At 36.2% G+C, this 13,408-nt stretch overlaps 2 protein-coding genes across 4 annotated transcripts in view; one reads left to right on the top strand and one right to left on the bottom strand.

The window, feature by feature from the left end:
* LOC131439615 (RNA helicase aquarius) overlaps positions 1–13,408 on the bottom strand; it is a 211,167-nt gene that overhangs the window by 138,448 nt on the left and 59,311 nt on the right. The window lies entirely within an intron of this gene.
* LOC131439621 (probable G-protein coupled receptor Mth-like 5) overlaps positions 9,479–13,408 on the top strand; it is a 53,819-nt gene continuing 49,889 nt past the window's right edge. The window contains exon 1 of one of the 3 annotated variants that reach the window (XM_058610889.1): positions 9,479–9,532. The gene's annotated coding sequence lies outside the window, so the exon portion shown is untranslated. Of the gene's footprint in view, positions 9,533–9,564; positions 10,232–13,408 lie in introns of those variants that run through there. The other 2 variants (XM_058610881.1, XM_058610873.1) reach the window with 2 other exon arrangements.

Genomic DNA, 13,408 nt, shown 5'->3' with positions numbered 1-13,408 from the left:
CCTGCTCCAAATAAATAAATAAATAAAAAAAACAATTGTTGCTACTATTGACCGAGGTATTCTCTGCATCACCACAAATGTCAGGATTTATCTTGGTAAATAATGTAATCTATTTAGTACTTATAATATCATCATGTGTTTATTGCTCTGGGTAGTCAGCTACCGAGAATACGTTGCAATTTTATCGCGTTTTATATTAATTTGTGCTTTCTACGAAACGAAATTTCTTCCGAAATTCGTAAAACTCCGGGGCTGTCGTGAGGTTCGCTATCAATTAATGCATTTAATTCATAGTATTGTTTTTTTTTTGCAATAGACAAGTAATACTGGCAAGACATCACTCGATCATCATCAATCGAACAACAACGCCTTACCGTAATTAAAAAAAGGATCCTCCTCGCAATCTAAACTATATTTATTATTCCGTCCTAGTTAAGCACGATCGCAAAAAAAAATATCTGCACGGTTGTAAACTTCCCGCACGCGTCTTAAACTTTGCGTTCAGCCCGTAAAAAATAGATCAAACGTTCCCCGAATCATCGACGGAATTTAGAGAAATATTACAAGATTTTTTTTTTGATGTGGAACACATCTTTATTTTCTACTAGCTGACCCGTCGAACTTCGTCTCTCTAAAAAATTATTTGTTCGAATTTATTTTCTCGGACAACACAATTGTCAAACGACTAAGTAGTTAATGTTTATCTCCATTATTTTTCTGATTACTTATCCCACAATCAACGGAATTCGACACACATTCGCTTTAGCTGAAAAAAGCAATATCACCAAAAATTATTGTGAAAATGTGAAATACTTCTGTTAAGAAAAAAATGAGCAAATGCACAGATTGTCATCCCATCCTTTTAGTCAATAAAGAATCTCTCTCTAATGGCACGCTTTGTCTTCCATATGTGATTCTTGCTTTCGGTACATGGCATAATTCATAGATCGCCTTCCACTGGGTAGATCAACTTATATCGTTATGTTGCTATTCGTTTTATTCTAACAGAAAGAAGAACCATTTTCAAAAAATCTGGTTCTTCTTCCGGTCCGGTCTTCTAAGGTTGGAAAGCTACGTGATAAACTTATGTGCTGGAAGACTTTAAGCAGCTTGCCGGAATATTTCTTTATACTGCGAAGCGACGGAACGGCGTAGAGGAGCATTCCGAGACAAAGAAAAAGGTCAAGTTTTCCAAAAAATAATCGGTTTGGCAAGCGATACGCAGCTGTGGTCGAGCAAGCCAAAATTTCATCAACACTGGAACGGTAAACAAGAAAATATATCGCGAAGAATGCCTAAAAAAGCGTTTTTCCCACATTTGTTAGATTTTTGGATATCGTTACCTTCTATGACGGCTTGAATTTTAAAAACTCTTCATCCTTTTATATCAAAATTGGGAGTCTGAATCAGATAAAATTCACCGATTTTGTATAGGACCATAAGCTTATTTTATTTTGAATTTTTTTTATTAAATTCGTGTTGGCCTTCTTTTAACTTCTCTATTTCCGATACTTTCGGGTACGGAATTCGGAAATCGGAGTAGCCGAAGTCAGTTAAGTTTGCCTAATGGATCGTTAACAATTTTATTGGATACGAAATTTTTTAAAATCAGTATAGCCATCTTTGAGAAATCGTAGTACGTTCCAAAATAAAAAAATTTGAGTACCTTCCGGGATATTCGGTTTTCGATCCAGTAAAATTGAAATAAGTTTATTTGGTCATCGACTCTCAAAATCTGTGAATCCGATAAACCCGATAAATTCATGTGAATTTTTTACACAAATCACTCTGAACCGGACGTCGGAGCTGATTGAATAACAAGCAGTTTTTATGGGACCTTAAGATTTTTTATTTGTATGTTAGATGGACGAATTCGGTTCAGCCATCTACTAGCAAAATGGGTTACATTATTTTAATTTCATAAAATATATTATCCTGTAGTTTCGGAACCAGAAGTCGGATCCAAATGATATTCAGAAATAATCATATGGCAGCATATGATTATGTGAGTCTAAGTTTGTAGAAATCAATGAGAAAACTGATGAAATTATTTTTCATCCACAAATTTGCTTATCTCGACGAACTTCTTCGAATGGTACAAGGGTGTAAGAAGTTGTGTTCTTCCTTCAATTATTGTTGCAACCAGTATAAATATGAAATGGTTTTGATTTTGAAAAACCTGTCATTTTTCTAATATATATGTCATGTTCGAACGAATATGTTGCCAAAAACGAACCGTGCTAAAATCTAAACGTCATGAAACAGAGTGTTGTGCATAGTATTTCAAGTGCTAAGAAACAATTGCATAAAACAGTATTGAAAATCGTGTTTCACTTTGCTCCGAAACATTGCGTTATCATCAAGCGCGTGAAACTCCTACTACTGGAATACTATGCGGAATCTAAGTCTAAAATCATATTCTGATTTCATGGTCAACTTCGTATAACTCAAAAAGTAAACATCGTATCTCAAAACCATTCAATAGCGTTCAGGGTGACGGGGAGACCTTTCATTTGCGACAAGTTTGATCAAAATCGGTCCAGTAAACTCTGAGATCTCGACCTCTTTGTTGACAACACGCACACGGACATTTGCTCAATTCGTCGAGCTGAATCGATTGGTATATGATACTCGGCCCTCCGGGCTTCGGTAAATTTTTCTAGTTTTATAAAAAAGTTAAAAATGAAGCAACCTACATCTTTCACATATCGAAAGGTTCAACGGAGACATCACTTGAAAGGATTCAATTCTGACCTTCATAGAATCTACTGCCCTGCCCTGTGTTTCCTGAGGCTATCTTTGTTTTGTTTGTTCGTCTGATGTTCCTTAAACGATTATACGGGACACAGTTGAATAATAAATTCCGGGTTGTTTCCGACCCACCTATGTGAGGCTATTGCATTTTCGAAATGAACGAACCCAGTTTTTAGAGCATCTGCTCTTGTACCGACTCCACCACCAATCATTTAACCGATTTAGAAAGTATCACATTCAATTTTAGAAAAAAAAATGCATAAAATAAAAAATAAATGAAGCGTCTTTTATTCCCCACAATTGTTTTCATTGCTGGAGTTTTTGGGACACGTTTTGGCTATATTTAATTTTTTTTCCAACATCAAGCGAAATCAACAAAATTAATAAGCACCTAGCCACATCGGATCATGTTCCCCAAATGTTTGTTGTTTATTGTACCCCATTGGAAGTGTATTGCAAAGCACACTTTTTGAAGCAAACAATGAAAATTTTATCCACGGGCTATTTTTGGTGTTTTTTCGACCTTTGATAAGCCACCGAAAGAGCCAAACGCTTTCAGCAGAATTTTGTTATAGATTTTCTCGGAAGGAAACGTGTTATTTCCACTATCTTGACTATACGGAACAGCATAACAGTTTTGCCGTCCGTTTGTAAGGTCTCACAATCTGTGCGCGCTTTTGTTCACAAAACCATTTCTCTTCCGTGCTTGTCTAATGAAAACGCCTTTAGTTATGCTAGGCGAAGATGTAGCTGCGTGCCACAGTCCGCTTCGGTGAAAGAGGTAAGAAAACGAATCCAACCAGTGATTTTCAAGGAGATTTATCATTCCGTTTGTGGTTGAACTTTCGCAGCAACCATATTCCAGTTTGCTGTTGCACATTTAAATCTACGTAAGAGCCAAATGGTAAATTCATCTTGTAATTGAACATACAAATATCGGCACGTAGCTCATAGTTGAAGTATTTCCGCTTTTTTGTGTTTCCAAAACGTGTACTCCAGACTAAGTTAATAATGTTTTTATCTTAGCGAACCACTGAAAAACGAGAGAGCTTGATGAATTGAGGTCCAAAAAACCAACCGGTATAACTTAACCCAAAAATGTACCCGAGTTGACCAAGATAAATAAATCGTTCCGAAAAAACAATCCGCTTTTTGCCGCAGTCGCTAGATGTGAGTGTCGGTAACTCAACAGAGAGAATGTGGAAAGGGTTCTGGGTGCTTCTCCATCCGTATAACCAACCACTCATCGTTAAGAGTTTATGGATTTTGAACAACAACAAAAACATGAATAACAGAACAAAGAAAGATGAAAAGAACAAAGCGAAGCCGGTTCGGTCAGGTTCTTTCTGTTTCGTTCCCGTGCAAGGCCCATTAGTGAAGAGCGGTTGAATACTAGAGTAACCGTAAATTCAGCGACTATGGAGAAAGGGGTTCTGCAGTGAGGTCTCTGTCCATAAATTCGAACCCCCAACATCAACCGCACCGGTTGAATATTGTCCTGCTGGTTTAAGTTAATGCATAGAAATCTATGACCGACCTACCGCCAATGACTGCTACCGGTTGGGAGTTTTCTTTATTGTACACAGACTGTGTGACTTTCAATGGGAATGGGTGTGTGCGTTCGCATAAGACTAACAGCAAAAAAAAACATAGGAAAGGTAAGCATATCAAAGTCATGTTTGTATGAGCGATGCAGGTATTCGGGAGCTAGAGATGCTCATGACAAGGTTAGTGCCCGACTGTCAAAATTAATTTTGCAGTAGATTTTCAAATAATAAAATCGAACTTTGCCTTCTATCGGATAACAGAGATCATGATAATTGACTAATGAAGGTAATAAAGAACTCCATCATTTCTAAGAAGGAATAGAGGCTATGGGAGAAAAATTGTTGAAGTTCAATCTAAGCAAGGCAGACGACCCTAGAGTTAGATATCTACACGGAAAGAAATCGGTTATTGCTGTCATGATTATTAAAATCATAAAACCAATGATTTTATCAGCTCATGAAATCGTGACAATTATTCATGATTTTATGAATGATATTTATTAAATAGTTTGAAATTAACTGTGTTGATAGATGAACTGATGCAACACAAATTACGATTTTTTTGAGCAGGTATTTTGAACAAAGGCGCTGCGAATGTTCGAAACGATAAAAAATCTATAATTTAATCTTTCAGTAAAATATAGAAGATTTTACCGGTATATGTCTTTGTTTTGATGTGGAATTCATTGCTGCATTATATTCAAGGGCACAGATTTTCAATTACTGTTGACTTCCTCTTTCATCTAATTATTATTTGAGGTTTCCAAATTGTAAATTTTAGTTGATAGACAATCCTGCACCTTAGAAATGGTTAAATCTTGTAATTCTCAATTAAGGGGGATTTTCTTTTTCATTCAGTTCATATCTTAAAGATTTCCAAATATTGTCAATTTTCGTTAGTTGCATTAACTACATATATGCATCTTGCGCTTTTATCTAGTAAATTTTTCGATCACAATTTACTTACCTTTCTATCCAATTTATGTTGGACAAGTGGGTGTTTTTTGTAGACTCACATAGTAAGAAAACTTCGTATAGTTCTTTGGGAAAATATAAAGAACCGATTTATAGAATTAAGGAACTGGGCCTGAATTCAAAAATTAAAAAAAACTCGATTCAGTTGCTATATAGTTCTAGAATTGGATTCTGAATTTGAATTTATCTCCAAAATCTAGTTCCAGAATCCAATTAAAGAATTCATTTCCAGCATGCTGGCTCTGAATTCTGGAACAGAATTTTAAAACCTAATTCTAAACCTGAAATAAAGTTCAGAATTCAAATGGATCAGAATAGATTCGGAATTCAGTTTAAGAATTCATTTACAGAAATCAATCCAAAATTTAGTTCCCGAATCCAGAACCAATATTCAGCAGCGGAATGCTATTTGCGTCCGATTGAGAGCACGACGTTAGCGGTTGAGGTTTTGTACCACTGCTCCCCCTGACGACCGAAGTCCAAATGAGAGCATAACCTGAGCGTTCCACACTTTATACCAGGTTTGTTCTTACAGATGTTGGTGGAAGAACCTCACCATTGTTTTCGAATTATTTATGGTTACGTAATATTGTTGAGAATTAAATCACAAATTCCTGATCATATTTTCGATAGCGTGTAGAAAAATTATGTTGTTGAGTTAAGTACAACAAAAGATTTTCACGATTGAGTTCTATTCATTCTTGTGAAGGGTAAATTTTGAGAAGGCTTCCCAGAGTGAAGTAAGTAGTATTCACGACAAAATTTTTAAACTAATCCACTGTGTTACTGGAACGATAGCCTTCAGCAAAATTATGATTACCTTCTTTTTTACCTTTCTCTATAGAAAAGTAATGGAAATGCTGGAAAACCCAAGTTTCAAAAGAAGCATCGGAAACCAGTTTTCCGGTTCTGTAGATCGTATAAGTGACGCAACCGACAACCGACACTATTTTCTATCCGAACAATTTTATCGTATTTGACCAATTGAATTTCTGGAACCGGAAATTCAAATGTATTATTTCCGATACATTTTGTTTTACGAATGTTGCCTAATATGTGACGTAAACGCTGAACCATAATTTTGTTAACTTCCGGAAATTTGAATAATTTGAATGAATTTGTATGAAAAATGGGCCCCAATTCGGGAAAGAACTTATCTTAATAAACAAAAAATGTTTTGATGAGACTGTGTAAATGACAAGAGAACTAGGTGGATCGAGAACAGGTTTTTAGTGTAAATGTTAAGTACTTTCATAAAATTACGTTGATAGGTTAAACAATTTTTATTCCTTTATGGGCTACTCTGGCAGAGGGTGGGGGTTACAAGGCTCCACACTTTCCATACCGGACGAACTAGGCTATGGTGGCCAAATGAACACCAGCAACGAAGGAGGAAATCCTCGTAACCCAAGCGAGTCAATCATTGGGTCGTGCGTCTGTATCGTATTGGTATTTTGTCATCCTACCAACTGCTTTCGTGTTTTCAACGTCATCGTTGATGGAACTTCGGAGAATTTTGTGGTGTATCCGCTTTGTTCTTGTCCCTGTTTTCCTTTAGCTTTTATGTCTGAAGCGGTACATACGATTATTACTTTAATTATCTAGAAATGATTGGTATACTAACAATAACTTTTCTAATTTGCTCTGATTGTTTCTATCTTTGTCGATTTTGTTTTGCATGCCTATAGTGATATAAATGATGATTGATGAGTGAGTTAGTAAAGAGCTGAGTGAAAATAACGATGCCATAGAAACTACAACGTAATCTAAGAGAGAGCTACATTTAACATGCAATCCAACTACTAGGTGTGCAGACTGTGGACGATGTTGTCCACGTTGTTTGCGGCTCCCAGAGATGATAAAGAGGACATGATTCCATTCCCCTTTCTGAGCCAAAGGACAGGGGAAACAGAAATGATGAGTTAATACACATTGCAATCTATGCACACATACATACCACTAATCATGTGAGATATGATTAGCATATTTCATTTCTTCCACAAATCAGTGGACAGTATCGGCTCTGTCATAATCATTGCAATATGCTGAGGACTACGAGTAGTTTCCTAGTCCTTTAAGAAAATATATTCAGTATTTTATTAACCGTTGTTCCGTGCTGAGAGTGACAAAGTTAGAGTAAGAAAGAACTTAGGTATGGTGGAAAGGGAAATTACGAAATATTACATTACAGAATTACATGTTTTCGTACAGAAATACTAGGTGTTATTGTATTTAATGGTCCACTGTACTACTCCAGAAACACACATCTCACACTTTCTGTTAGAAGGTGACATCCGTGTCAAATTTGGAGAAATTCGACCCTTCCTCGATCTGATAGTGTATTTACACAGCCCGAATCAGTTTCGTCATCATAGTAATGTGTCATAACACCGAATCGGATCGGAAAGGTTTGAAAGTTTTTTAACGGTTCATAAGATGTTAATTTACTCTTATTCCTGATGATGATAGTCCTTCTTTTCGAATTAAATTCACCAGCTCAGAACGAATGTGATATATTAATATTCACCCCAGCTGCATCAAATTGATCAAAATTAGTGACCAATTCCAGACATAAGAATGATTGAAACCACCTAATGACCTGTTGTCTATTTTAATCAATATTAGTCATATCCACTCCATGATCAATCCAGAAATCAAAACAACGCTCAATTTTTACATTTATAAGCAAATGATGAATCTCGGTATGCCCGAAAGAAAATATTGTAGAAAACAATACGATTTGTTGTTGAAAAACCTTCCATAATTTTGCTTTGGCCATTGAAAAATATTTTATTTGTTATACACTATTCAATTAATTGTGAATATGCTTTTTACAATAGAATGTATAGGTTGTTAAGTATCGTAACAATTCAAATCATAAAATTTTCTCATACTTGTTTTCTAGGAAAACAATCAAATGTACAGTTTGCATATTGTTTGAAACACCACGTGTACAATAAATTCAATTGTGAATCGTAGAAACAATATAAAAAAAATCTTGTCAAGATACAATGAAATGAATTGTAACCCATAGATCTAATTGTGAATCAATTGTTTATGCTGTAAAATCAATGGTGTATTTTTTTACGGGTGGTCTGATTGTGTCCAACTTCTTTACCTTGTAAGAAGTGTAAATTGATTCCCACCCCCATTCACAATTTTACGAAATATCGGTACTAACATGTGATTAGGGCATATCATACTATAAGCCCCCGTGAATGTTACAAAATATTATGCTCATTGCTCGGCTCAACAACTCTCAGTTACGCAATACTCGATATAATCTCGTACATGAAAGTCCAATCTACGAAATTATGACCGACATGCTTGAAGTGCATGTTTAAAATTCTAGTAATAAGCATTAGTTTTACACATGTTACTACCGATTTGTTATTTTTTGTCTATTCATCGGTTGTTAGCTAAAACATAAAAATAAAAAATATTTTTTTAGAATGCAAAAATTATTTTTGCAGTTTGTACTACCACAAAGTCCGAGTGATTTTTGCTTAGGCCATTCAAAATCAAAATGATTAACGAATGCGTGATGATGAAAATTGTCCGTTTTGATCATGGATTAAACGTATACAATTTTGAGCCAAATCTTAAAATACAAAAAACTCCTTCGAATTCAAATGGTATTGCTCATTTATGTTTTCTTTTCGGGTAAAAGTAAAAATTTACCAAATGCTGAATGAATATTTTCGAAACACTATTGCAATTTTTCAATATGAAAAGTAAACGACAACATTGTTTTTGTCACAAAATATCAGAATCCAGCAAAATGTTGTGTGTACTTGTTGGAAAGAGATATTTATAAATATATTGTTCTAATAAAAATTTAGTTCATTATAACTTATCAAATTATTACAACTGCTAATGTATCATTCAACAATCTATTCGCACAAAACAGCACACGACCGACGACGATCTGTCAATGTCGATCGCAGCAGATTTTAAGCACCCCTAGCGGTGGCCAAAACTTGTTCCATCACCCGACAGCTTTCCAGCCGGGGCCGTTTGTCGATGCTTGTTTCGTTTGCCTGCTGCTAATGCTGCTGCCTGTTTGTTTGGTTATAGTAGAGAGACCCGACGACGACGACTACAAACCAACAGCAAAGCGTCAGCAGAAGTGCCACAAACGCGAAGCGTCGGCGATCTGCGGGGATCGAAGAATAGGGGAATGCCCATCAACCGGTCCCATTCCATTCAGTTGAAATCAGTCAGTTTGTTCGTTCGGTCGGTCGGTCGGTCGATAGGTACTGGAGTTTAGATTCGTATTGCATTACAGTTACTGCGTTGCGTACGTGGGCAGGGTTGCCACATTTAAATCTGCATTTTTCAGAAGAAAAATCTGTAAATCTGTATCGGGAGCTCAATAACCTGTATTGAAAATCTGTATATAGAAGTGCTAAGAAATCGAAGCACAACGGAATGAAAAGGTCGTTAGAACACAAATTTAAAGATACCAAAACTTTTCTTAGTCTGAAATTTATGATTTTGTAGTTGAAAAAACGCTGGAAGTTGTTTTTGTGTTGGAGCCTTTCGAACTAATGATTTGACGAAAATCTTTCAAAATCCAATCTGAAAGTGAAACTTAATCTGATTGATCAATTGGTAATCTTTCTTCTTTACTACCTTACGTTATGGCCATCTTTTTATCTTATCAGAAGCAATTTTTGAAAGCCTAAGCAATTTTTAATCCACGCTATCAAAAATCTGTACAAATCTGTATTTTTTGCCAAAAATCTGTAATCTGCATATACAGAATCTTGGTCACAAATTTATCTGAAAAATCTGTAAAATGCAGATTAATCTGTATATGTGGCAACCCTGTACGTGGGTTCGAGCGTGTAGTTTTCGATCATCGGAATAGGACCACGGAGAAGACCGAGAGAGAGAGAGGAAGTGCATCCCATGTACTTGATGTAATTAGACCGCATGCCTTGCAACATTTGGTGAGCAGCATTTACAGTCGACTGCGTTAACCAAATTTTCTGCCTGGAAGAATGGATGCAGTGCTTTTTTGGTGATGATTTCCACCGGAGTGTAGGGTCATGATAGTCGTAATCATTGCACGGTTGATTTGAGTTCTAAAAGGAAGGAATGATGGGATTCTCAACCAACAACGGTGCATTTACGCGCCCGCGTGTGTGTGTGTGCTTTGCTGGCCAAAGCTTCCAAGTGGTGATTTATTGAGCGTTGATGTGTGCGGTTGGCCTAAAATGCGTGTAAACATCAATGGCAGAAATGATTGTTTATATGAGGCCGCATTTCGGCTGTGTTTTGAGTTAGGTTCGATTGCGCTGTTTTGCTGAATTGCACATTCACGAAACGGGTTAGGGTTGCAGTGTTGAGTGTTCGTGAAACTTGATACACGTGCCAATATGCAGGAGGAACAGAAATGCTAAAACACAATAATCGGCAATAATCGTACTTAGGAAGACGGCTGGAAAGCGGTGGAAACAGTCGGCAAAGTGCGACATGCTAAAAACGGAAGCTTCGGTGGTGTGTGGCAAAAAGCAATCCACAGACGGTGCTTGTGGTTGTGGCCGCACGTAACCCGTCTCACCGATGGAAACGTATACGGCTAACGTATCGGCTAATGTGTAGGATTGTTCACAAATAGTGGAGAACATTCATTCGCCTTGTTGTGTCGGTTTGGAATGCTAATCAAAATTGTAATTTTACTGACAAAATCGAATTTCTGTTAGACGGATGGTTCCTTTTCAATGGCTAGGAAAATAACGAACGAGAAATGATATACATTCAAAAAACATCGAAACATTTTATTTTTCTGTTCCGACAAACAATTTTTCCAAATATACCCTACGTGAGGAATTTATTTATATAAATTGAAAATCATGAAAAACAACAGTGGATCCAGCTTTGGACCCTTTCAAACAGGACTACCAACTCGGATGCATTCTTCGCCGGGCAGTAATTTGCGTTTTAATACCCGGTGTTGAAGACGTACTGTGAGGTCTCGTACAACGCGGTTTGCCGGTATTCGTTGCTCCCGGATTCGTTATTGCCGGAAAACCGCAATATACGAAACCCAGAGCATATGGGATTTCGACTGATTGGGGTTGTGAACGGTTATCTCGCTCCGATGACAGATAGAGCCACACAATATTCGGCAAACTTGTTGTAGATACTTAGATCAACAATTTAGTGTAGATTGCCAGACAATTAGTTGAGGACTGCATAGTCAGGGACGCTTTGAAAAATGCTTGATATAAATCATTCGCTAATTACAGACAAAACGATTTGAGCTTCAAGTGACTTGCAAATTAGAATGTTTACTTTTTGAGTTATACGAAGTTTTATGTCAAAATTTTTTACAGTATCTGTCACACTTGACCTTGGAAACAGCATATTCTTCCATACTTAAATTCCGCTCGGTAATAGCTATACAACAAGCCATAGATTGTTAAAATCCGTCCATTTTTAACGGAGATATCGAAATTTTAGTGTAAGCGACTTTTTTCCCTATTTCAGTAGTAGAAGTTTTGAGTGCTGTCTGGCAAAGAAATGCTTGGGAGTAGTATAAAACACGATTTTTTATACTGTTACATACGTTTGTTTGTAAGTACCCAAAAGACTGTGTACAGCATGATATTTTGCCTCGGACCGATTTTAGCACGGTTCGTTTTTGGCAACATAATCGTTCGAATATGCCATATGTAAACCAGATGATGGCGGAATTTTCGAGTTGAAAGCAATTCCATAATTATATTGATTTAAGGTACTTACAGTAATAAATGCTAGAAGAACATAACACCCATATACCATTCGAATCAGTTCGTCGAGATCAACAAATGCGTGTGTGACAAATAATTTCACTCAATTTTTTCGGAGATGACTCAACCGTTTTCTATAAACTCAGATTCATATGAAAAGTCGTATGCTCCCAAACAAAGTTCCTGAATTATGTTTGGTTCCGACCTCTGGTTTCGGAACTACAGGATGATATGTGAAACGAAATTAAAAATGTGTAACTCATTTTTCTCGTAGATGGCTTAACCGATCTAAGATTCAAATGAAAAGTTCTAAGATTCTATAAAACATTTTGTTTTTCAGTCAGATCCAACTTCCGGTTTCGGAGATACAGGGTGATTAGTATAAAAAATGTTACTTCACTTAAATTAATCAGGGTTATCGGGTTAGCAGATTTGGATAGTCGATAACCAAATAAAATTATTTCATTTTTGGTTGTATTCAGTTTTCGTTTCGGAAGGCACCCAAAAATTTAATTCGCACTACGATTCCTCAAAGATGTCTACATTGATTTTCAAACATTTTGAAACAAATGTAAACTATACAGCTACTCAGGTGAATTTGTTTAACTTCGGTTACACCAAATTTCGAATTCCGGGTGCAGTATCGAATCGTTTCTCAAAGCTCAATCGTTTTCTCAAAGAAAGCCAAATCGAATTTCAGAAACAAAAGTTAAAATAAATCCAATTTTATCCAATTCTGACTTCCGATTATGGAATTGTAGGATGATGAATTTTTAAAATTCAAAGCGATATAGAAGATGGCAATCCCGAAAAGCTTTAAAGTTGGACTCAAAAATGTTGCAATTTATTTGTCATATGGCCATACGGATCGGTTTGGTTTATGCTGGTTTCTGAATACCGGCTCTGGAAGTACCCTAAATTACCCTAAACTCTAAAGTGGAAATTACTTCGACATATCATGGAATGTTTAATCGATTGTTACACTTTTAGATTCAAATTCGATCCAATTTGCAGTTTCGACATTACAGAGTAATGAGTGATTAAAATCTCAAATTTCCACTTAAAACGACGGACATTAGAATAATGTCATGAAAACTGAAACAGCGAAGAATAGTCATGCAAAAAACACATGCGGATTGATAAAAAAAAGGTATCATCTCACTGCTAGGTGGATTAGGCACGTTTTTTTTCGAGAAGTTGTTCTAGGGTTTCAATATTAAATGATTGACTAAACAGTTCGTATCTACAAGGTAGTCTTCAGTAACTGAAAATCAGAATTGTTTGCGGAAGTGATGTTATCGATCAGTTTTTCAATAAATTCGTGGAAGATAGACGAATCGAAAACTATTTTCCTAGAAGGCGCTAGTAAGCTACTAGAGTATTAACATGAAT

Source organism: Malaya genurostris, chromosome 1, assembly GCF_030247185.1.
Source record: "Malaya genurostris strain Urasoe2022 chromosome 1, Malgen_1.1, whole genome shotgun sequence".
Classification (NCBI taxonomy): Eukaryota; Metazoa; Arthropoda; class Insecta; order Diptera; family Culicidae; genus Malaya; species Malaya genurostris.
This window is presented reverse-complemented; position numbering and strand designations above follow the sequence as displayed.